At 39.3% G+C, this 26683-nt stretch overlaps 1 protein-coding gene and 1 long non-coding RNA gene across 2 annotated transcripts in view; one reads left to right on the forward strand and one right to left on the reverse strand.

Moving 5' to 3' along the window:
• The window catches only part of PPP2R2B (protein phosphatase 2 regulatory subunit Bbeta), a 425245-nt gene that overhangs the window by 324828 nt on the left and 73734 nt on the right, over nt 1–26683 (reverse strand). The gene's annotated exons all lie outside the window — the stretch shown is intronic.
• LOC125171624 (uncharacterized) overlaps nt 1–26683 on the forward strand; it is a 36557-nt gene that overhangs the window by 8768 nt on the left and 1106 nt on the right. The window contains exons 2-4 of the long non-coding RNA XR_007154408.1: nt 8902–8992; nt 12474–12616; nt 16124–16214. This is a non-coding gene — a long non-coding RNA (uncharacterized LOC125171624). The remainder of the gene's footprint in view (nt 1–8901; nt 8993–12473; nt 12617–16123; nt 16215–26683) is intronic.

The following is a 26683-nucleotide window of genomic DNA, read 5'->3' on the forward strand; positions in this document are numbered from 1 at the left end:
TTACTTAGATGCCATCTTCCTTTTTTATCAAATTCTTGGCTTCTGAGACATTTCATGGTTCTTAGCAACTCTGGCAGAAGGTAAGCAAGAGTTACGGGGGAGGACACTCGGGCCATTTTTACCTCCTCACTCACTAGCAGGCATGGGAAATGCCTAGGTGGGTGGTACAAAGGACTGAAATTGTGAGGCTCAAGAATTCTCTATAGGTTTTCATTAGTCCCACCTTGGCTTGCTCTTTCATGAATAATCGAGAGTTGACTCTAAATGCGAAACTCGTGTTAATTATCTTAATGACTAATAAAGAAGTTATGTCCTCAAATCTTCAATGGAGACTAGAAGACAACTGTGTGAAGGCACAGCGGGCTCTGCTTGTACGTGAGTGTGCCTGTCTCTGTGTGAGTTTTGTCTCTGTAGTGTGGGGGGGGAAAGGATTAATCTAAATTCTCTCCCCCAACCTCCAGCCACTCTCCAGGTCTGGTCATTAGCAACAATGTGGTTTATTTCCCAACGGCCCTCCCTAGGCATCGGGAGAGTTCCAAACTCTTTGGTCCTTCCTTAGTATGTTCAGTTTGGACTCAATTGTCTAGACCCCAGGGAATCAAAATTCTCCAATTTAAATCCTTTTGTGTTCTAGAGGTTATCAGGTTATCAGTCGGCCCCTCAGTTTTCTGTCTTGGTGTTAAGGGATCAATCAAATTACCTAAGATATCCAATCTTTGGACAACAGATGCTGTGAAGAGACTGAAGGGTCTAGTGGTCCAGGTGGCTAAGCCCTTTCCCCCTGCTGAGAGCTTCTTTATGCACATCACATTTGTGATTAGGATAAGCAAGGTCACAGAGCAGTGAGAAAATGGAAGCTAATCGCCTAGTGCATGTCAAGAAATACTGAATGTGGAAGCGTCTCAAGAGAACCTTGAGAAGGAGGGCCGGTAGAGAAAGCTATATCCATCAGAGATATTACAGCTGTGGAGGTAAGAGGGAGGCCTTGAGAATCTGGAAGGACAGCTCAGAAAACAATGTTTCTTTACCTGTAACAGCATTAAGCACGCAAAAATCTAAAATGTCCATGTGGGAATTAGAGTGTATGTTGTTTTAATTAAAGCAAATTGTATTCTACCTTGGAATTGTAACTAATTCTGTGTGTACTTTGAAAAATTCTGATTTAAAAAAAAATCCTTTCAATCAGCAGCTGAGATTTCAAGTAAAAGAGATTGGAAAATAATCCCATGTGTTTCCAATTGGATGAATTGTTTGCTTGTAAAGTTATTTCCTAAGATTTTTTTTTTCAATTAACATATTAGATCCTTGAGGAGTACGTTGGATAAATGCCCAAGTTGCTCTTTGGTTAAGTAGAATAGCACAAAGTCTGTGTTCTGGGAACCCAATCCTCTGATTAGTGAGCAGGTCAAACCTCACCTTAATTATTTCTTCTAAAAATCAGAAGGCTTTTTATGATTATTCGAGAGGGTTGCTTTTTTTTTTTTTTCATTCTCTGCCACATAAGCATTTTGGTTATGGTGCCTACTTTTTGAGGAAAAACAAAAGGGAAAAAACCCCTCTATCAACCACACTTGTGATGCTATTGATTACCATTTTGTTTTGTTCTGAAATTTCCACTTCAGGCAGATTTCCAAGCATTCAGACAGAAGCAAAATGAAACACATGTACTCTATGAGCATACGGCTTATTGCAAGAAACAGAACCTATGAGAAACCAGAGGAGGTAATCTTTAACAAGCGAGGGAAAATAAAGTGTTTGTGTGTGTGTGTGTGCGTGCATGCATGTATGTGTGTGTGTAGGTAAGTGAATGAGGCTCTGGCCTCAAAGAATGTATGTACAACTTTTCTAGTTTTAGCTGTAGCTCAAATTTTAAAGCCAAATATTTGAAACTTGGATCCTATTTCATCAAAGTTGAAATAGAAAGAAATCAGAGGAAACAACAAATGTTTAAGTGAAAGGTGGTGTTATTGTGAACCAGACTGCTAATTGGTAATGTCCATAATGAGGCAGGGCTAGCCTGGATACAGAATTATGAGGAGGGAAGGACTTGCCTTTGGTGTGGAAAAATAGATGGGACTTCGTCACTCTCCCGCTGCAGTGTGTTCCTACTCTACCAGTGACTGTTGGTTCATTCGTGAATTTATTCATCCATTCCACCACTCTGTACTAAACGTCTACCAGTTACCAGGCACTGAAGATACGACAGGAAAAACCAGAGCAACTGACAGCCAGTCCCTTGTGCTACTTACAGTCCAATGAAGGACGGAATTATACCAGACACGGCTATGCCGAATGAGCCATGCCAACATGAGGGATGGCCAAGTAGCTCTGGGAGCACTTGGTGGGGCTGTCCAACAGCATCTGGGGATGGTGTTGAGCTGTCAGGAAGTAAATCTTCTGAGGAAGTGCATTCTAGCTGAGGCCCAAAAGATAAGCCAGAGAGCAAAGGGGGATGGCAAAGAGGAAGAAAAAAACTGTGATAGTTGGTATATTGGAGGAACTAAAAAGAAGTTTGGTGTGTCTTAGGTGTGAAGTTTGGTAGAAAACATGGCTGGGGAAGTGAGCAAATCTTAGAACCATGCTGATTTGAGACATGACTTCTGAGGTCTGCACAGGCTTAGAGTCAGATGTTGCTGAGTTTGATTCGCAGTTCTGATCTTTCCCAACTGCCTGGGCAAGTCACTTCACTTGGAAGCCTTGTTTTCCTTAACTAGAAATGGAATGGAAATATACCTACTTCATAAGACTGATTGAAAAATTGATGACCGGACATGACTCTACGTGGCAGATCAGAGTATTCAATTAATGGGAGCTATGGCTGTTTCTTCTGCAATGGTCAAATAAAATGGCATTTCCACATGGAACAATATCTCAGAGAACATAAATTCTATCACCATCATTTTAGGCATCAGCAAGGCTAGATGTGTTGACATTGTGGGGTGGCATAACTTCCTGAAGTGTCTCAGTCACATATTCCATATGGGCGGGTGGTCATATCTCTAGTTCCAAGACAGCAAAGATTTCCCAATATAAGCAGTGGAGTCACTTGATAAGATATCATTTTAGCCAGTCTTTCCATCTGCTGGTACACTGTCCTGATCATTCATGTTGCTTAATAAGATCTTTAAATTACTATCACATCCCCCTCCGAGGGGACACAGGAAGTAAATGAAATAAATAGCCATACACAAGGGTTACCAATACAGGAGATAACCATGTTTTTGTTAGCAGCCTTAAGAATCCTGGTAAGCAAGGACAAAAAAACAAAAAACAAAAAACAAAAAAACAAAAAAACCACCTCAACCCCTAGACAATTATTATGACTGTGTTTTTTTTTTTTATTTGTTAAAAAAAAAAAAACAATGGTTTAGGGGCTCCTGGGTGGCTCAGTCAGTTAAGCGTCTGACTCTTGGTTTCAGCTCAGGTCATGATTTCACAGTTTGTGAGTTCTAGCCCAATATTGGGCTCTATGCTGACAGCTCAGAACCTGCCTGAGGTTCTCTCTCTCTCCCCTTCCCCCCAAAAAAGTAAATAAACAAACTAAAAATAACAAAGAGAACGGTGTATTGAGATCTTGCAGTCCTTTTGATTACTTTTCATATCACTAGCCACAAACTAACAAAACCTTTCTCTGTAGACAGACCATGCAGAAAGCAGAAGAGCTCTCCTGAGCCAAAAAGAGAAGTCTGTTGCCTAATTTCTTTTAACCCCTAAGGCTGGGGGCTTAGTTTTTATGTATGAGCTCTTTAACACATCTGTACTGAGAATCTGCTCCATACCAGGTAACTAGGATCATAGACATAGAGGACACACTTTATACTCTCTGGGAGGGCACTGGTCTGCTGGGGAGACAGAGAACCAGTAAGTTAGCATTTTTTTTCCCCAGTGTTTTCCAATGGCAGCACCTGTGCTAAGTGCTTTATATGTTTTATTAGAGTGGATTCTCTAAAACAACCCGTTGAACAAGGCAGTGGTCACTTCAATTTGCAGATAAGAAAACTGAGATTTAAGAGTTACTCACCCAAGGACAGATAGGTAACACGTGGAGGAGCTGGGGCAGTCTTACCCCCTGGATCCAGTTGGGAATGCTCCAGATACCTTCTGGCATTACCACAATGTGTGGTTTTGAGTGTACTACGTACTGTGGAAGCAATACTGACAGAAGGCAGGAGAGAGGAAAGGAGACACAGAGCCAGAGCCATTTCCCAAAGGAGGTAGTCTCTGAACTGGGATTTGAGGGCTGAGCAGTATGTGGCTGGGTAAAAAGCTGGAGGCAAGGAGACACCCTTGGACTTAAGTGAGCAGCATTTATACTTTCCAGAAGAGAAAGGCTTCAAGGAAATGCGGGAAGCTCAGAGGAGCGCTTGGTTATCTGTGTCAACAAAGGAAACATGTGCGACAGATGATCTAAGATTAATGTCTATTTGGCTTCTGTATACATAATGTTTTTATTTATTTATATCCTGCCTCGTTCCGCAAAGGTTTCGAGGTAAAATTCATTACAATATTTTATGCAGTGACCTTCCTAATTAAGTTTTTCTCTTCACTGTCATGTTCGTCTTTGTATTCCCCGAGCCATATGCACGGCAACGTGAATAAAAGTTGAATTGAATTTACATACTTTGAGCACACTGTAAGTAGTTAGCAAGGGCAACTGGTCCCAGAAGCTTGGTGGGTGGCGAGGAAAGCAGGGCCAAAACTTAAAATTGCTTAGACTGAATACAGTATTTCACTCAATCGAAGATGCCAGTGATCAGAGGGCACACTGCTACTCCATGTGCTACTAGGAAAGAAGAAAACACGGCCAATTAAACCGAAATGCAATGTTGAGTCACTATCTACTGCAAGATGCAATCTGTTTTCAGGTATGTTAAAATACGAAAAACTGCGTATTTTAAAGAGATGATCGATGGAGATGAGACTATCCCCTCACCAAATAGTCAGAAATTCTAAAAATTAATGGTACTCTGAACATGAGAGAAAATGAAGACTCTTATGCCATTTTAGATGCCAACTTGTCTAACCATCCAAACCCTAAAGATTCTGGAACTGCTTTAATTTAGCAATTGTACCTCTAGGAATTGAACCTAAGGAAATAAACATAAAAGTTTTTAAGGGTGTCATCACAGAACTACATATAGTCATGAAGAAGAAATACCCTAAAATCATAACTAAACATATATAATGTTATATATACCATTGTATAATATAGTATATAATGTATAATATATTGTGATATATAATTATTTTAATATGATATATATAACATTACAGTTATATAATAGATTAAAATGATGACAGAGAGATATTTATTTAAATGGAAAAACATGTTATAATAAATTAAGTTTTACAACTCAGGTGATAAAATATGTGCTACAAGAGAAAATTACTGCTGTGAAAGAAAAACAGTTCCATCTCGTATTTACATATGAATAAAGTCTGGACCAGCATATATCAAATTGTTAACAGGGGTTGTCTGATAAAGGGATGTTAGTTGATCTTTTTCTTTCCTCTGTGTTTTAATTTTTAAAAAACTGGAAACCCAGACACTAGTTAGACATAGACTTTTACATAGATAATATGAATGTGGATAACAGAAAACCAGCTTGACTTAGAAACTTCATTTTCTGTGGAGTAGTCTCCTGAATCTTTCCTGTTTCCTACATGAGCCTGGCTGGGCTGGTTCCAACTGAGACCCTGTTTAAAAGATATGGAAGAGGCTGTTTTATTCCCAATTGGAAATGCAACTTTACCACCTGGAGTTTCCCTCAAAAGCTGATACCTAAAATGAGAAAATAAATACTGCAGACCACAAGTATGCAAGGGTCTGGGGAACTCCAAAGGTCTGATGTCATCCTACTCTGAGCAAAGTATGAGATCCTGAGTTCAGGCAAGACAAGTTCCAGGTTCCACAACTGGGAGGGAGGGTGATGATCAGAAATCAAGGTTAGACTTCAATTTTTATCCTGGCTAACGTGGAAAACCACCAGATCGGTCTCTAAATACCACACCTGCTACAAATCCACGGGTTCTTTTTTTTTTTTTTTTTTGCAAGTCATTTATAATTCTTCATGGCTGAAGTCATTTCCTGAGAGGTAAAGCCTTGGTGGCTTAGATTCCCCTTTAGGGATAAAGTATAGTAATTGATTGTGTCTACATAGTAAACTGGTCTGCCCAAAGTTCACAGGAGACATTGGTTTTGAATAGCCAGTCGTACAGCTCCTGCTTGAACAGATAAGACTGTAGACTGAATGCATTCTGTATGTATTTTTTATCCCCAATCTCATGAGTTACCTTTTGATATGTTTTTAGTATAGCTTTATATTAATTTATAGCTTGCTTTAGAACATAAGCTGTCCTTTATACTTTTCAAGGATTATATATCTAACTTTTTCTTAATATATAGTTCAGGTAATATAATAATTTTAATTGTGCAATCAATTTTTATTTACTTGTTTATAGACTTGGGCTTGTCATTTCATTTGTCAGCTTTGCCATTTTGATCCATTTGTTATCTATTATCTATTATCTATCTTTCTTATATTTACTTATTTATTTATTTTTTAAATTTTTTTAATGTTTGTTTATTTTTGAGAGAGAGAGAGAGAGAGTGAGTGGGGGAGGAGCAGAGAGAGGGAGACACAGAATCTGAAACAGGCTCCAGGCTCTGAGCTGTTAGCAGAGAGCACGACGCTGGGCTCAAACTAATGAGCAGTGAGATTGTGACCTGAGCCAAAGTGGGACGCTTAACTGACTGAGCCACCCAGGGGCCCCTATCTTTCTTTTGTATAATACTGGACAGTTGTAAAACCTAAAAGAATAAGACAAAGATTTCAAGTGACATGGAAGCCTAGGTCAAAGCAGGGAGGGATATAGTATTTGGGGAATGTTTGGGTATTCCAGCATTCATCTTCTCTGTCTTTCTTTTTTTTAATTTTTCTTTATTTTTGAGCGGGGTGGGGAGGGTCAGAGATAGTGGGAGACACAGAATCTGAAGCAGGCTCCAGGCTCTGAGCAGTCAGCACAGAGCCTGATGTGGGGCTCAAACTCACCAACCACGAGATCGTGACCTGAGCTGAAGTTGGACGCTTAACTGACTGAGCCACCCAGGTGCTCCTGTTTGGCTTTCTTATACTACGTTCTTCTTCTGAATAACAGCACCTTGACTTCTTTTCTACCTTAATGTAATCTTTCTCCCCTTATCTTTTTAAATTTAGTTTATTTATTTATTTTGAGGATGGAGAGGGGTGGAGAGGGAGGGAAAGAGAATACCAAGCAGGCTCCACACCGTCAGTGCAAAGCCTGATATGGGGCTCGAACTCACGAACCTCGAGATCATGAGCTGAGCTGAAGTCAAGAGTTGGACACTTAGCCAACTGAGTCATGCAGGTGCCCCTCTACCCTCCATTAATAGGGTTGCCAGTGCTACCGCCTTGCTCTCCTAGCAGCAGATCTATGCCTGGATAAGCAGAGTGCCCCATCCTCCTAGTCAGCATAAGTGGGGACTCAGGGATGGGCACCTAGTCCAAAACCAACAATCAGATAACTTCTCTGAAATAACTTATGTATGGACACTGAAAAAGAGGAACTTTGTCTCTTCTTTTTCATCTTGGATTATGAGCCATAGGAACACATGTCTGGAGCTAAACCTTACTTGCTTTGACCACATAGAAGAAACCCATTAGCAGGAGGGAAAATAAGGCCACCACTCAAGGAGAACCAGAGCTAAAAAGGAGTACAGTGATGAACAGACCCATTTAATGATGAGTCCTTAGAGACAGGATGCTCTTCCCCACCCCACCCCTGAATTTCCAAAAAAAATCCCTTTCCTTGTTTTTAGCATAAGCTTTTTGGAGTTGGGTTTTTGTCATTTGAAAGCACCCAAATTCTTGACTAATCCTTGGTCTTTTGGTTATCTCCCAAATCACCCTAGGCACATACACATGCTGTTTATGCATACAGAAGTGTCTGTGCTCAAATGAATTATCTATCATAAGAGCATCCAAACAGGTATAATTTGACTGAACTGCAATTAGTCTAAAAAGAACACAGGTGACTTAGGCCCTGTTGCTATATTTTCCATAAGTTGTAGCTTTACTAGAGAAGTGTGCCTTGTCTTTGGTTTCTCTCCCCTTGTGTTCAGACTCTAGTCCTGAACTGGCACATTCACCCACTCCTGATGCAATTAGATCCTCTAGTTCACTCTGCCAAAGACGCAGCACGGTCAGAAGGCATAGGTTTCCTCGAATCATGTCTTCTTGGTTCTCAAGATTATAAAAGACCACTTAGAAAGAAAATGATTACGAGGCTAAAGAAGATACATTAAGATTTTAACAGAAATCCAGGCTGACTTTGGAAGGCAGCTGGAAAACAGGACCCTCCTCCTCCCACCTTCTCTTCTCCCAAACAAATGCCATATGTCTGTTCACAATGCATTCTGGCTCACCGCTATGTAGTTGACCTTCAGTACTGACAAGATGCCAAAAACACTTGGGACCTAGTTTTCCTCTCAGCTTATTGGTACAGTCATATCTAATATGGTTGAGGAAAAAATGCAAATTGTGATAAACAGGACTGTAATACTTCAAAGTGGTGCTTCAATGAGATATATCCCAAGATGTTTCACAATATTTATGATGGCTCACAGAAGACGGAGCTTCTGGGGCCTGGGAAAATAATGCTTCTGTTACCTGGGGTGCATTCGAGACCACTTCAGCATTTGTGCCGTCTGTATAACATCAAAGAAGTTGGACATATTTACTGCCTTTTTCTAAGTACCATGAATTAACTCCCAGGTCAGTATATTGGATGCAGAATTGTTAACACTGGGGTTGATTATTCCACGTGTGGCAACGTAGATGCTATGTCCTCTTAAAATGACTTTTGTTTTGGTTTTCTAAGGCTCCTGGAGCAAAGTACCACGAACTGGGTGAATTGAAACAACAGGAATCGATCATCTCATAGTTCTGGAGGCTACATGCTTACAGTCAAGGTATTGGAAGGGCCATGCTCCCTCTGAAACCTATAAGGAAGGATTTTTTCATTGCTTCTTCTAACTTCTGGTGTTTGCCAGTAAGCCTTGCCATTCCTCAGCTTGTAGACACAGCACTCCAATCTCTGCCTCCATTGTCACATGGTTCTCCTCTTCCTTCTAAGGACACCAGTGACACCAGATGAGGCCCCACTCTAACTCAGTATGAAATCATTTTAAAGTGATTACATCCTATTTCCAAATAAGGTCAGATTTTGAGGTACTGCTGGTTAGGATTTCAACATATCTTTTAGGGAGACATAATTCAACCCATAAAAGCTCTATTGTTGCCCCTGATTTATATACGGATGCATGCTTCCTACAAAAATAGTAAAATTACTAAGACACATATTAAGAAGAAATTAAAAATCTATGTTTCTACCACCAAAAATAACCATATTAAAAATGTGATGAACATCTTTTCAAATATTTCGCATACCAACCAAATGGTTTCTCTATTATCAGAAGTAAGTCAAGTTCTGATCACTTACTTGATCAGTCAATGATACTGTGATACCTCTTCTTTCCTTTTTCCTTCCTTCCTTTCTCCCTTTTTCTTTTGTTTCTTTTTTTCAGATTCTATTTTTAATCAACCTCTACATCCAATGTGCGATCTGAACTCACAACGGCGAGAACAAGAGTCGTACTCTCCTCCGACTGAGCCAGTCAGGTGTCCCCTCCTCTCTTTTTTTGATTCTACTTAAACAACTATCTTTTTAGGAAAAAATGCCTATGGATAAGGTATCTCAATAGAAAGAAAATATACATTTTTATTCATATTACCAAGTTATCCATGCAGTAAAGGGTTATTTACTTCCACCAATAATGCATGAGAGTTCTAGTTTCTTCTCCTAATAATTATTAATGAGATATATAGATGTAAAACTTTAAGTTTATGATTATTTAAAAATATATTCCCCTTTATGAAATTCAAAACCATGGTTCTCTTTTATTCTTAGGTAATAAACATAAAACAATTTTTATCTAGTGCTTTCATAATTTGATTTTTTTAATTTTTAAAACTTTGACTCATCCAGAATTGTGTGTGTGTGTGTGTGTGTGTGCATGCATGTAAGGTGTGAATCTGCAATCTAGAGATTTTGATAGAATGGAGTTTCATTTCTTTGTCTTGATTTTTAATTCACTCTAAAAAGTTATATGGTTTTGGAATGTAAATTCAGTGTGTTTCCTGTTCCCTTTCCAAGGGATCGGATTTACTTAATAAAAGTCCCTATACTAATTCACAGAAAAATGCATTTGTAAAATGGAACCAGGGATGTAATGTTGAGCGCACAGTCAATAAGCAGTACTTTCAGCCTCAATACCATAGTTAATTGAATTTTCCAGCATTCTTGCTACAACTACCCCCCTTCTCTCCCACTCAAAATAGCCTATGAGATTGTGAGAATAAATGAAATTACAGGGTTAATCTTTAATCCATTCTAATGTGTTTTCTTTAAATTGCAATATTGGCAAACGTGAATCTTAAATTTTCACTAGTTCAGATTACTTACAAATCATCTCCCCAAGCCTTTATAAGAGACATGAGGTTAAGTCCCCTGGTTCAGAGAGGCAATCAAAGTTTTTGATGGCAAGAAAGCTAAAGCACAGAGGGAAGTATGTTTCTCCCCAGAGAAAACTGGTATGGGCCCATATGAGAAGTCTCGAATCAAGCTTACCAAAACAATATTTTCAGATAAAATAAAGACAACATCCCTGAGTATCTCTTTTTCTGGACCCTCACATGGATTCACTATTAAAGAACATTTATTCTCCAAATATATCATCTTCACACTGGCCTTTTCCCGTTAACTTTCCATTAGGTTATTGGGTGATTCTGTCTATTCTCTCCGTCTTATCAACTTGTATTCAAGAAGAGGCAGCCTCAATATCTTGTCTCAGGTGGATGGCATTTCATGTCACTGGCTTGCTATTTAGCTGCAGAGATCAGCCTCCTCATCCTTATCTCTTTAAATGAGTAAATGAATACAAATTAAAGTTTTAATCTTCAGACTGTAACATCAATGGTATTTTCACTACAAGTAGTTTCATAATGGTCTCATTACTGTTCCTAAGCGCAACACATTGAGACGTTTAAATTGTTGATTGCTACTACATATATTCTTTGAGAACAGGTATCCAGGTAACCATGGCAATGGTGTCTCCAGGCAGGATGGGAATAAGGTGGGAAACTATTTCATTAATTGAAGAGAAGGGACTGAAAAGGTATTTTTTCAAGCTGTGGATCAGAGAGAAAGAGAGAGAGAGAGATGGGGAGAGAAAAGTGGGTTTCACAATCCTATTTTCTTTTCATTATTAAATTATGCAACCCAGACAAACTCCTAATGATTTGAAAGGTTTAAAGAAATCATAAGCTTAAATAAAGCAGTATTCTTAGCCTTTCCACATTATTACAGTGATTGACCTGTACTAGATCTTATTCGGTTGGGTTCTTACATAGTTTGATTGAAACTCACTGTATCTCCTGAGAAAGCAGAATTGTGTCCTGTGATTTAAGGGTAAAAAAATGGAAGAATATTCACATAAGCAAGAAGGCTGTGTAGGCGGTCTAAGAGCTCTATTTATTTCAAGCTGATGACACCTAAAAAAAGCTGATATTATCAGTAAAATTTTATTTTCAACCTTTCTTCCCTGCTTTCCCTCCAACCTTGGTAGTCAACATTTAAAAACTATAGATCTATATCTATATCTAATAAAAAAAGATATACCATATAAAAACTATGTACATATATAAGGGCTATTTATTATATTTAAAGAGTATTACATACATTTATATAATAAAAGGTAAAGAAATACTGTGAAAAAAAGAGGGATCTGGAGGGATATGGAGAAAAAAACCACATACGTCTGATATGGTTTCTCAGAGGAGCCCAATGTTTTGCTTTCATTTAAAAGGTACTGCAAATTGGTGATCAGATCAACTTCTGTTATTTAACCAAATGTGTCCCTTGTGTAACTTGCTGCTTCGACTATCTGACAGACACGTTCTAACGGACAACTTAGGATTTGCAGATACCCAATTACCCAGATAGACATCCTGACTTCTAATATATGTTGGCCACAGTTTGTAGAATTTCTTTTTAAATTAGGCCAACATATGGCACCTTAGTGACCCATGTTGAATCTCTCCAACTCCTGATGAATGCCTCTTTGGTGCTTTCTGTGTGCTGCATCATGTAATTATTCAGGAGGAAAAATAGCCAGAAGACATTAGATGCAACTATTACCAACAGGGAAATGAGGACTTGGCTATATTCTCAGGATCCATTCCTCAAAAGCTAAATCCACGTTTCAACCATCACTGGGAAAGGCAATGCAGGAAATTTTATTTACAGAACTGTAGAAAGCAACCTAACTGAGTGGGTAATTATTAACCAAATGAATTTCATTTTAAAACAAACATTTCTCCTCTGCCAAACAGATTTCTATCATGGAAAGCAGTGAATTCCCCCAGAATTAGGCCACAATTCATGGTCTGAATTATAAGAGCTGCTTGGGTCTGTCCAAGTCCAATGTATGGATTACCTTGATCCCCACTGCAACCCAGAAGCTTTCAGTTACCAGGTGAGCTGTGTTCCTGTAGTGGCTGTTACTGCTGTTTAAGTGCTATGTTTCCAGGGTGCACCCACTAGGAGAGCAAAGGGGAAACGAAAATAGCTATTCGTTTTCCTCAAAACTTATAACAGAGTAGGGACAGGCATTTTCAGACCTGTCATCATGGATAATATGGTATTATATTATGGACACATGAGTCTGATTTTTGAAAGCAGAAAATCCTCACGCACAGCAACCTAATTTGAGAAAAAATATTGCTGACAATATGGAAGAAGAACCATTGTTTCCAAGAATGAGCTGAGGGCTAGAAAGGGAGTTAACACATACCTGTGTCAGGTCTTTTGGATAACAAAGTGTTACTACGGATCCCTGCCTCATGGCCAGCGTGCCATAGCTGCTGGCCACTCCTACCACACGATGACAAATATTGGGATTATGCAGTGGCCACAGGTGACCAGAAGGCTGAGTGGAATTTCTTACATTTGGGTTGTTAATCCTAATGCATTAGTTTTTGAGCTAACAGGTTTTACTCATGTGGATTCTATGAAGCGACTCACCTAGTATTCCATTTCCCAAACTGTAGCTACTTACACAAAAGGGAATGCCTTACGCAAAAGGGAATATATTCCTTACACAAAATATGCCTTTTAAATAATGCCTTACACAAAAGGGAATATAATTACCCAGTAGCTAGTATAGTCCAACTGCCCCAGTGCAAACATAAGCATTCCACTTTCAGGCAGTACTAGATGCAGACAGACAAGGTCCTTTTTTGTTTGTTTGTTTGTTTGTTTGTTTCCTCAAACGTGGCTCTGATTTTTTTTCCACTTGAGTCTAATGGAACGCCAGCAAGAACTTGCATGCTAAGTGATGCTTGAATTCATGGTTATCTGTTCCATTCTGAGTTCTGGGGTGTAAGTTAGAGTATCTCACTGAAGTTGTCCCTTCAAACGACAGTGTTAATCAATGGTGCTACTTTTCTGAGTCCCCAAGTCTGCTGCTTAGTCTCAGCTTTTCAGAAGACTGTGACTCGATTTGCATAAGTTACAACTGTAAGTGGTGAGTATTTTTATTATCTGAAATCACACTAGAACTGCCGGGCCAAGAGATTGCAATCTCTTGTCACTGAACGTGGATGTATAGGAGAAGTGTATGTAGAATATATAAAACCTTTTCTATTCTGATTTGCATTGCAAATAGAGAAGCTAACCAGAGGTCTCGAGGAAATAACATAAATAAAACATGGCTTCACTACTGTAAATGCTCAATTCATGCCAGAGGAGGCCAAGGCTATTACAGAAGGATTGTTTCCATCTAAACAATTCCTGTCTCGGGAACTTCCCTTCGAAAGTGGCTGCCAATAGGATGGAGATTGGGTAGGTGGGGAGGGGGTGGTCTAATTAGGCAGATTTGGCAAACACTCAGCAGAGAGAGCCTGAGAGGCTTTCTCTGGAAGTCCAAAGCATGGTTTGTGATCCTGTATCTTGTTCCATGGTGAACATCCTCACAACTGAAGGGGAAACAGAAGCCTGCTTTTCAACTCAGTTTGGGCCCCAAAGAAGAAAACAGAGGTCTCTGCATGGCCAGTGACCAAACAAAGCTCACTGCCTGAGGTTGAGAAAAAAACTCCAAGATGAGATGCAAAAAAGCCTTGATTAGGTTACAGAGAACATTCAGGGACTCTCAAAAACTGAACTTCTACTCTAGTGGGCATTTGTTATGTTTCTACTCAGCACTGAGTTCCTCTTCTTGTGACTATGATACCCCAATTCTCCTTTGGGGTATATGTCTTCTGTGCCCATATGCTTCATGACTACTGCATGACTTCCAAAGGATAAGTATGTGACTAAGGCTAAATAATTGTGCATTCCACCCTCTGGTGATTGAGTTAAGGAGGGCAGAGACCAGCATATGACTCAAATATGATCAATCAGGGTCAGTGAAATTTATGTCTGCAGGTTTTCTTGAACTATTGGAGAAGTGGACTCTCTTAGCTGGTGAGTTTGGTACTTTGAGCAGGAGATGACTATGTTTTGGAGCCACAGCCAGGATTGGAACTAAGAGGCAGAAGCCAGGTTGAGAGACCATAAGAAAATCACTAGATGCTTAAGCACATGGTTTGAAGTCTTATACCCTTGTGCTCAAGGCCAGCCCTATCCTGTGACTCTGTTTAATGAGGCAAGACAGTCTCTTGTTGCTTAAGTCAGTTTGAATCACACTTTCTGTAAGAGTTCTATTGGCTATGCACACCTTTGCTGTTTTATCTGCCAATAGTGCCCTTCCACATCTCACCATTTACCACTGCCTTCTCTGGATCCACCATAAATATACTCAGCCTGTCCACATACACCATGCATTCTCATGCATTCATCCCTTTGGCCACATTCCACTAATGATCTTTCATGGTTCAACCCAAGTCACCTCTATGAAGTCTTCCTCACTATGTTTCCCCTACTCACCTCAAGGCAAAAATGAAACCTTCTTGAGTTTTTATTGAGTTTTATTTTTATAAACATTTTCCCTTCCTCTATAGAACTTTAATATATTATGATACTATGTTCTGACATTGTCCGTCTCTCCCATGAAGCTGTGAGTTCCTTAGGATCAGGGACCATGCTTTATACATCATTCAGAGTAAGAAGCACCATTAGGCTCAGAAACTGTGTTTGGATTCAGATGGTGTTCAGACACCGTTTCCATTATCTCCTATGGTGTGTGACTTAAGTGTATTACCTACCCTCTCTGTGCCTCACCTCATCTGTAAAATTAAGGACAAAAGTAATTCCTATATCCCAGTTGCTGTGAGGATGAAATGAATTAATCTGTCATGGCAACTTTTCAATAAATGTTAGCTATTATTATTCTGTTTCTAGTGTCTAATAGTACCTGGCATAAAATAGGTACTCAGAAACATAAATCCAACTGTGAGAAGAAGGCTTACACTATGTAGAAAAGAAAAGGTAAAAAGTCATTGAATCCTTATAACTTTATTTTCTTAAATCCATATGTCCCTGTAAGAAATCATGAGACATTAAAAAAATTAAAGAAAAGGTTTTGAGATCTGCTCATATTGTTCATTTGGTGCAAAAACATCTATTGAGAGAATTATGCTAGGCTCTGGGAATCCAAATTGATTAACATATCATTCTTGCCTTTAAGGAGCTCAGGGCTTAGCAGATGAATTTGAAAGGTAAATACGTCATTATAATTAAATGAATGTGTAATAAGAGATGTACACATACCATGGGGGACAGAGAGTGATGTGTCCCACAATGGCTGCACATAAGAATTGTCTAAGGAGTTTACTAAAGACACAGTATCTCAGGCCTTATCCCTGAAACTTCTGAAATACCAAGTTGGGGGTTATGGATCTCCATTTGTAATAGATCTCCATGGGTGAATCCTGGAATAGAAGACAGGACGGTCATCTTTGCCTCGCTAGGTCTGGAAGGCTGCATGGTAGAGGTGATGCATGTACTGGATTCTCACAGATTAGGGTTTGTTAATCTTTGACAGGAGCAGGACAACTGTGCTCGGAGAACAGCTTACCTGGTGCTGCTGTCAAAGAGAGAACTCAGGGCCTGACAGTTGTTCCACTGATTCTCAAGTTTGTGATAATTTTTTTTTTTACTTTGAATATAGCGATCTGAACCTGGCTATAGAGTACATAAGTCACCTAGAAAGCCTTTGAAAAAGAGATATTTGGGGCCATCCCCAGTTCAGATTGAATTGGTCTGCAGTGATGCCAAGAATTGGTACTTTTTAAAAGCTCCCGGGTGGTAGTAAATGTGCAGTTAAAGAATTGCCATTTAGGCAGTCCACGGTGTCCCTAGGAGGGCTCTAAGTACTGGGTACAGCATCAGAGATGTGTGTACTCCTGTATGGATCAGGAATGTACCTCACAGATGTCAAGAGAGACCAGCTTTCTTGCTTGAAGATATGTCAAGAGGGTGCCCAAAGTTATGACATATTTCATATGTTTACAACTAACCAATTAATGCTTTTAGTGCAACACAGCTTACTACACAGGTGTGCCATGTACCTGGTAAGTAACAGGTACATAACAAATATTTTATTCTCAGTGCCCAAATGTTTAGGTGGTATTGGATGCAACATTAAGAGTGTGACTACTGTCATTTGTCATTCCTGGCACTCTAGTTCTATGATAGCATACAATTTCATGTAGCAATAAGGTCGACCATGTAAATTTGATATTCTTCATGATTGTGAGGCCCAGGCAAATGGCCCTCTTTCTGGAGTTTCCACTTAGCAGTTTGGCAGTCCTTCAAATTTACTTTTGGAGATAAACTCCAGATTTAAATAACACACTTTTTAAAAGTTTATTTATTTATTTATTTTGAGAGAGAGAGAGAGAGAGAGAGAGAGAGAGAGAGAGAGAAGGGACAGAAAGAGAGGGAGGAGAATGAGACTATTAAGCAGACTCTCAGCTGCCAGCGCAAAGACTGACACAGGGCTTAATCTCATGAACCATGAGATCATGACCTGAGCTGAAATCAAGAGTCAGACGCTTAACCAACAGCCACCTGGGCACCCCTAAATAACACATTATTTCTGAGTGCAGGACGCTGGAACCTCTATTTTCTTAAAATAGAGGTGGTGACTTAATACAGCTGGTCCACCCCAGTGTTTTAGAGTCACTGAAATTTATCATCTTTAGCACTTCCTAATTCTGAAGTTCTACAGATAAAATTTTGCCTACCTGAACAATCTGAAAATATTATGATCTCCATTATCTTCCCAAAGGAGGAAGGGATTAACTCTGTCTTGATGTACTGCCCTTTTGATTTGACTTTTTAGCCTTCTTTTGGGTGGATACATTTTCTGTAATAATCATTTGTCATTATGAATCAGGTAAACAATACCATAAAGTGCTTGCAGTGACTTTTTTTCTGCATCCATTCACTCATTCATTTGACTGGTAATATCATCCTCCACCATTGTCTACGATCTTAGCGAAACTGTCAGTCAGGATGCCCTGCCTGTGATCCAAGCTAAGATAATCAGGTTTTCTCTGTTAAGACTTTGGACCTTGAGCTGAGAAATGCAAGGACAAGAAAAAAATCAGGTTGGGGCCGATTCATTCTGCTTCCAGATGACAGAGATATCTAGACATCCCGAGCTGCCCTGATTCCTGCCCTTGCTGAGCCAGACCTCCCATTTGCTGAGCTACCCAGGTTCAGCCAACAATGTCCTGTTTTGTTAAAGTTAGCCAGAGTTGGTTTCCCTTGCTTGCAAATGAAGAGCTCTGTAGGGTACAATGTTATAAGTAGTCTGTGTTGTCTGGACTGGTAGTAAATTATGGCCAGGGCAGGAGGGAGTGTGAGGGAATGAGATTACATGACTAACCTTGGCTGTTATGTGTGTGAGTCACATTATTTAGAAAACGGCCAACCTGAATTGTTATACACTTGAGACACAATGATAGCAAATGAATAGGAACCAGCAGATAATAAGTAAAAGGGATGGGGGGACTATAATCACAGTAAGTTTGGGGGATACAGACACAAAGATTTAAAAATAGCCATACCTGAATTTAACAGGTAAAGTGTATAAAAAAAACCCCACACCATTTAAAAACCCTTGCTTCACAAGCCAAAAGCCAAATGACGGATGCCAAATCATATGCCTTACCACTGAGCAAAACACATCAGTGTGTTGTAACTTAGAAAACATAATGAGAAATGCTCATGAATCCACATCTGAATAAAAGTACTGATTACGACTAAATCCGCAGGATTGGCTTCTGATAAAGTGTTTACTTCCTTCATTAACCTGACCTATAGCTGTTACATTAAAAATACACACACATACACTTACACACTTATATTTGCAATTTATAATAGGTCTAAAAGACAGTACACTAAGTCATTGGCAAAAATGTTACCAAGGCTTCCGAGTATATAGTTTTATCATCCAGAGAACAATGGAAACAGCCAGCTGTCAGCATGGAGTTCAACTGGGTTGCCACATCTGATCATGGAACAAGAATTTTACTTTGAACTGCGGGGAACTTCCCATTATTTAGATAGAGAGAGGCAAAAATGAATTCAAAAGTGTTATCTGAACTGGTCAAATACTTGTCATATAAATAATGAAATGAAATTCAGTGATACAAAACTGAATTTGATGAAGTGACAGAAGGAAATGAGTCCCACTAGTGAAGAAGTGAACATGGTACAATGGCCACCATTTATGGAGCACTTAGCCTGTGAGCTCCATTGCAGTGAGCTCCAATAATTTTACAATAATCTTATGAATTAGTTACTATTCCCATTGAACTCTTAAAAAGAGACTTAAAAGACAATAGTTACCACATGCAACAATAGCATCCAATGACAAATTTCTATGTAAGAATGCACACATCTAAAACCAAATGTGGGTATTTTAAGAAGACTTTCAAAGCCAGAAAGCAGGTAGATGTGTTACAAGAGAATTGAAGAAGCTTTGTTAAATAGCATCAACCAGTAATAATGGACTAGTCATTATATATATTATATATAATATATTATTATACACACATATATAATATGTATATATACATACACATACATAATAGACTCCATTATTTCTAAATTGGAGTATGAATGCTCTACTGATTGCTATCTGAGGTTGATCAGAATATGTGTGTATGTGTAACTTTCTTTTCCCTATAAATACCATGCTATATAAGCATGTCTTGAAGATGAAAAGATAACATAATTTAGTTTTACCAAGAGGGACTTTTTTTTCAACTTAGGGAGCATGGGGTCAATTTCTCTCCATCCTCGGAACTACTTACTCCTTCTAGAAGGCAATTTTCCTTTTTAATTCTCTAGGACCCCTGAGTATATTAGGACCCTCTAGTAAAGATACTGCCCTGCTAATGTGGAATGATCACTGTTGAAATGATGCCTGGACCAGTTTTTAAGATAGTAGATCATTTGTACCTCTGGAAAATTAAAGAGAATTCATAGCTGCAGGAAAATACATGCACCAAATGCATACCCATGTACACAGGTTGAGGATATGGTGGTGATGGAATTACTGAGTATTTCCTTTACGCTCTCAGCTCTTCCCAAGGAGGCCTATTTTCTGATCAGTAAAATAAACCAAGTACATTTCCGTTGTGCAGTGGTTCCCAAACTTCACTATTAGAATAAAAATAGGCAGCATTTCTTCAGTTGCTTACTATATACCAAGACCATGATAAATACCTTATCTCCCAATAGCCCTGCCAAATAGTTATTTCCCTCCTTCACTGATGAGGCAACATACCCAGTCAGGTAGGACTGTTTGGGTGTTAATGCATCTAGAGAGGGGCAAACCACAACTGAAACCTAGGCAGTCTTCACCAAGAGCTCATACTCTTACTTATTAAGCTAAAATATAATATACTAGGGTTGAAGTGTAGGAATGGAAATAATTACAACCTCCAAGGTGATTCTAATGCATCCACCTCAACGTGGATCCAAAAATCCACTGTTAAGTCTTTAATGTGAACATAAATCACCCAGAGATCTTATTAAATAGCAGAAACCTATTCAGTAGCTCTGTATTTGAGCCCAACTGTCTGCATGTCTAACAAGCACCAGGTGACACCAATGTTACCGGTACTGAGGTCACATTTTGAGCAGCAAGTCACTAGAGCAAATCATTCAGTTATACAATGCTTTAAATTGTCCCCTAATACTAAGTTCTTTGTTTCCAGATACATATAAGCACCTTACCTATAAGTATCTTGCAGAGTAGTTCCAACCCATAGTAGTGTTAGATCTATGGAAATAAAGTCATGCAATGAATGCTTGTTGAATAATTCTTGAGAGAAATATTCTCTTTTAAAACAATGTGAGATGAATTGGATCAAAGGAGTCTGCTCTCAGAGTGCAGGTACTCTGATTTATTCTACATGGACGAGGTTATGGGTTCTGTCCCTGTATCTCGTCACTTGACAGGTTCTAATTGACAAGAGTCAAACTTCTCAGGAGTCCTGGGAAAATGGGCTCTAAAGAGGCATCCACAAAGTCATTAGATCTCAGTATAAAGGCAAATGGCATGTGTTTTTCAGGATTTACAAAAAGACTTTAATTAACTTAAATTAAACCAATTCTCTGGCATTAAAATTCCATATGTTCGTTGTTCAGAACTACTCCTATTTATTATTACAAGGTCCATGCACAATTTTGTGTCCTGTACAATCAAATCCCATGAATGGAAAACCTCTGCCTGAATTCTTGACTTGCACTCTTCATTCTCCTATCTGATCCACAACTATGTGGAGCTGTCATCACAGAAAACTAATTGCCCTGGTCACTCCCCAAAGAGCTTGCTCATGATTTTATCAACCTGCATTTGACCAAACATTAGTCTTTTGATCTTGGAAAGAAAAATATGTCCAACTCAGTCAGCCAGCTTTTAAAATAACCCAGGATATTGTCATCATTCTTTTTTTAAAAAAATTTAATAACCACTTCAAATTCAGAGTGCCCTCCATTCCTCTCATTAACTCCCCCAATGCCAAACACACACCAGTTCATAGACTTGAGAGTTAACCTCTTCCAAAAAAAAATACAGCCATGTATATGTATACACCCTATAATTTCTAATACATTTTGGGACTCAACTATTTCTTACTGGGAAGACATGAATAGCCAAGGCATTCTTCAAATGGAACTCAATGCCCAAAATCTCACTGACTGCAGTTAAATACGTGTCTTGCTCTCCAGAGAACTAAGCTTCAAAATGCAGAGGAATTAAGCTGCTCCAGGTAAGTCTTATTTAGAAATGCAGCTTTTGAGATTCTGTACCCAGCAATCCTGATTCAAGAAATGAGGAGTCAGGCTCAGGAATCTCCATTTCCATAAACCTCTGAGGCGGTCTTGCTCTAGAGGCTCAGGGTTTAGAATCGGAGCCAGTCAAGCAAACAAATAATTGCAATCTAGCATGATGAATTCAAAGCCAGGAGTGTGTACCATGTATGGTACTATCAGGGAAGAAGGGCAGAATAAGACTTTTACTCAGTCCAGAGGACGGAATGCTGTTAGGGATGGTTTCCTCAAAGAGTGTGTTTAACTCGAGTATTGAGAGAGAAGTTCATCAGATTCTGGTTGATGGGATATAAGCAAATAAACACATCTTCTGAGGCATGATTATTGAAGATAAAGTTAGGGAGCAATGGGAGAATGGAGAGGCAGTTGGGACACAACATTATGTAAGTTATATGTAAGTTATATGCTATTAAACCTTGGGAGCATCAATCACCTTACCGTCATAACAATTTTGTATATTTATTGCAATAATTTCTCTCATATGGAAACAAAATTTCTTCAAGAAAGGATACTTGTTTCTAATTTGTGCCAAGACCAGTGGGTTGGTGGTGGGATTAGAGAAGAGGAAATTCAAGACCAAATTCTTTCTTCCCTAGTTTTCATCTCATAGACACACTTACCACTTGAGAAAGAAACAGGGAATCCTGGAGGGAAGGCTACAATTACATCCCACTGTGTTGATTGAATGTCAAAGGCTATGCACTTGCTCAAAATATAAAGGGATCTTTGGGCTGGGAAAAAGAATCAAACAACTGGAGAAGTAGGAAAAGTTGACCTGGGAAACAATCATCACCCATCATAGTTACTGTTTTTCTTTTTCCAAATGTTGGTGCCAAGACATTAATCAAATAACCAATAACCATAACTCTTCAGATAGGATACCAAGCAGCTGTAGTCACAGATCTACTAAGGGCTTCACCATTTCAAACTCCAGACACACCATCTATAAAGAGCACACTCTTCACTTCCCATGAGAACCCTCAGGATGCACTGTCTCTAACCCTTCTCTGTGTCTTTACCAGCCCTCCACTCAGTTGACCTGAGTCTTCATATTCATTCCAAATACTTCAATCCTAGAGAGATGTTTTTAATTCATTTTTGAAGGGAACTGATCTGTCTACATGAACACTCTCTTCAGGTATGACATATTTTCCTTCTAAGGAGAGATAAGGAAACTACAGGGACAGTGTTGGCCATCTTCTATAACCAACCTTATTATTTATCATAACTATTAAAAGTAACATTTAATTACCACTTTTCATGTGCTCATCAATCTTTATATCATGATTTTCACTTAATCCTCACAAGAATTCCCTGATATATCCATTATTCAAGAGAGCACCATTTATTTTATTTTTTAAAGTTTATTTATTGATTTATTTGGAGAGGGGAGGGGAGAGGGAGAGCAGGGGAGCAGCAGAGGTGAGAGGGAGGAAGAGAATCCCAAGCAGGCTCCATGCTGTCAGTGCAGAGCTTGACAAGGGCCTCCATCCCATGACTGTGAGATCATGATTTGAGTCGAAATCAAGAGTCAGATGTTCAACCGACTGAGCCACCCAGGCACCCCAAGAGAACACCATATAGAGAAGAGAACACCGTGGTTCAGAGAGGGTGAGTAATGTATCCTGAATCACATGTTAATAAATAACAGAGCTAGCATACAAACTTGGCATTGTCTACTTCCAAAGGCCATAGTCTTAATCAGTATGTTATACTGTCTCTATCCCTTCTGCTTCAGATAACAAGCTTTATCATCATAGTGCTTAACCTTTTGTGAGCTAAGTTCTTTCTATGTCCTAGCTCATCTAAACCTCATAGCAACCTTGCGCAGTGGGTTCTATCACCCACAGTTCAGAGATGAGAAAACTAAGGCACAGAGAAATTAAACTATATGCCCAAGATTGTCCAGTTAGTAAGCAGTTGGTTGTGGGATCCAAATCATTCAAAATAGTTGTTGAGATGTTGTTTAAAACTGCCTCCAATTCTGTATTATGTTCTTACATAGCAGTCTCAATACAACTAAATCCAACATTTTCAAGGTGTTTTAACAACATCTAGGAAAATACACTGACTAATCCAGGTTTATGTTTCAATTCAAAGGGAGAGTGCAGTAGAAACCTAGAAATTCTAAGATCTTTGTCTTCAGAGGTAGTCATTGAAAACTAAATAGAATTTTGTAATAAATGCTCAGAACCTGTCTGCCAAGCATGTTTTGTTGGCATTAACTTCTTCATCCAATTGTTCAGTGATTAACATATATTTACTGAGTGCCTAATGTTTCTGGGACTGGGGAATTAAAGTGGGTTGAGACCTGATCCAGACTTCAAGAAGCCTACGGTTTCATGGAGGAGATTCAGAAGAAAGGCAGTGATTATAGTACAGAGTGTCAAGTACTACAATGGATTAGGAACTTCACAAACATAGGATCTCTGCCTTAATTTGCTTTATCTCCACCCTCTACCTAGCCCACTGCCTAGCAGAGAGCAAGAACATGAAATACTTATTAATGCATGTGTGAAAGAATAGATGTAGCAAGGTGATGCTGAGGCTACAGGTATGGGATAGGAGCTAAGTCAGCCAGGGGTGGGGCAGAGACAACAAAGGAAAGGCTTCTGGATCCTTGAAGGTGGTGTTTGAGCTGGGTATTGAAAGGTGAAGAATTAGCAGGAGTGAGCCAGGCAAGGGAAGGGGTTGGAGACACAGGGATTGGAGGAACTAAAAAATGGACAAGAGCATTGAGAGTGAGTGGTGATGCTGATGGCAAGTTCTGTAAAAGGCTTTCTAGTTTGGTCTGAGGGACACACAGAAATGTGAACCAGTTGACATAATGAGGAAGAACAAGGAAGACTAGAGCAGAGAAGGGAGGCAACAATAAGAGACAGACCTCAAGAGGTCAAAAGGAGGAGCCAGATCATGTTCCCCAGGCTAAGGATTTCCAACCTGACTCTGAAAACCATGGCAGAGTCATTGATAGGTTTTAAGTAGGGAAATGTCATGACCAATTTTAGTTGATTATAAAATGTTAAGCTCTCTTTCCTTACCCTCCAAAGGGATGGCGTTGTTACATAATAATACAGACATTTGTGTCTGGACTTCATGAGTAGTAGTCATCCAACCACCAGCTCAGTTCTTAATCTGCCTCTGAGGTTATCCTTAGTTTCCCTTGGTCCTACTTAAAGTAGCCACGATAGTCCCAAGCCCTTTTTCTGCTATAAAGGGCATTCCACCCATCAGATACTAACTCATTCCATACCTATAAAAGCTACTGGGAGAAAAGACAGGCACATGCTCTTTTATTTTTTTTTAATTTTTTAAAAATTTATTTGAGAGAAAGAGAGTGCTGAGGAGAGGGGCAGAGGGAGATGGAGAGAGAGAGAGAGAGAGAGAGAGAGAGAGAGAGAGACAGAGAGAGAAGATATCTCAAGGAGGCTCCAAGCTCATTGCGAAGCCTGATGCAGGGCTCGAACCCACAACCCTGGGATCACAACCTGAGTCAAAATCAAGAGTCTGATGCTCCACTTGACTGCGCCACCCTGGTGTCCCCAAGGCACAAGCTGTCTTAAACGAAAATCACCCAGAATCTGAGCAGACAGAAGAGAGAGGCATAGCAATTAGAATGGAAAGCCACCAGACCTAAATGGAAATGGACCAAGTAGCACAGACAAATCTAAACAAATCAGACTCAGAGCTCAGGTCAGCATCTTTCAAGCATGGCATCAGTCCTAAATCCCAGGTGACAGGCTTTCACATGTTTGTGGAGGATATGTAGTAACTTTCTCAAGCTAGTAAAATGACAGGTTTTATCTCCAACACGTTGAAACTGCAAGCCCTTTCTCATCATGCGTAGTACCACACCCCGCATATTTTCTCCCATACTTTATCCTATTTTCTACCTTATTTGCTGTTTTCTGATTATAAAAGCAATTTGTCCTTAGTGTAAGAATTCCAACAATACAGAAAAATAACTAAGTGAAAATCATTCTTCAAGCCCTCACCCACCCAACCAAAGTAAACCAGGCATAAAATTTCGGAGCAACTCTTGCCCTAGCTTTTGTCCTCATAGGTACATAATGCCATTGTTCTTGTTGTCTTTTAAAGGAATACTAGTTGTATGATTTGCCTTTTTTTTTAACTTCCTGTGAATATGTATTTATATCATGATTTCTAAAGCCTGCAGAATATTGCATTATCTGGATATACCCTAACTGTATCAATCTTCTCTTCAGACATACTTGGATTATTCACAATAACTAAAAAAAGCTTAGGGAGAGAGAAGGCTATATGGTAAGCAACTGTACAGCTCAATCTTCTTATGTTTCTATGCTTATTTACTTAAAATAAAATTCAAGAGGGAAACCTGGGTGGCTCAGTCAGTGAAGTGTTCACTTTGGCCCAGGTCATGATCTCACGGTTTGTGGGTTTAAGCCCTGAATGGGGCTCTGTGCTGACAGCTCAGAGCCTGGAGCCGGCTTCAGCCTGCTTCTCCCTCTCTCTCTGTCGCTCCCCAGCTCCTGTGGTCTCCACGCTCTCTCTCTCTCTCAAAAATAAACATTAAAATTTTTTTAATGAAATGCAAGAAATGGAATTGCAGAGCCAATTGGTGAGCACATTTAAAACATGGGCTATGCACTGGTGAATTGCACTCTAGAAATGTGGTATCTCGGGCGCCTGGGTGGCGCAGTCGGTTAAGCGTCCGACTTCAGCCAGGTCACGATCTCGCGGTCTGTGAGTTCGAGCCCCGCGTCAGGCTCTGGGCTGATGGCTCAGAGCCTGGAGCCTGTTTCCGATTCTGTGTCTCCCTCTCTCTCTGCCCCTCCCCCGTTCATGCTCTGTCTCTCTCTGTCCCAAAAAAATAAATAAACGTTGAAAAAAAAAAAAAAAAAAAAAAAAAGAAATGTGGTATCTACATACAGTCTCACCAAAAAAAAAAAAAAAAAAAAAAGTGTGTTTTGCTCCATCTTTAACAATAGGCATTTGGTGAAAATTAACATCACATTGTTATTTTAATTCTTTCATTACTTGTAAGCTTGAGTCCATTTTCATATGATTATTAGGCATTTATTCTTTTTTATAAATTGCAGTTTCACACCCTTTATTCATATTTCTGTCTGGTGATGCTTTTTATATATTAAGAGTACTAAGAGTATTCAAATATAAAGAGTATTTTTATATAATAAAACTATATATTAAGAGTTTGTTGAAACCCATTTTATAGACTGAAAATTACAATTTGGTCCAGTCACCTACAGAG

Source organism: Prionailurus viverrinus, chromosome A1 (genome assembly GCF_022837055.1).
Source record: "Prionailurus viverrinus isolate Anna chromosome A1, UM_Priviv_1.0, whole genome shotgun sequence".
Lineage (NCBI taxonomy): Eukaryota > Metazoa > Chordata > Mammalia > Carnivora > Felidae > Prionailurus > Prionailurus viverrinus.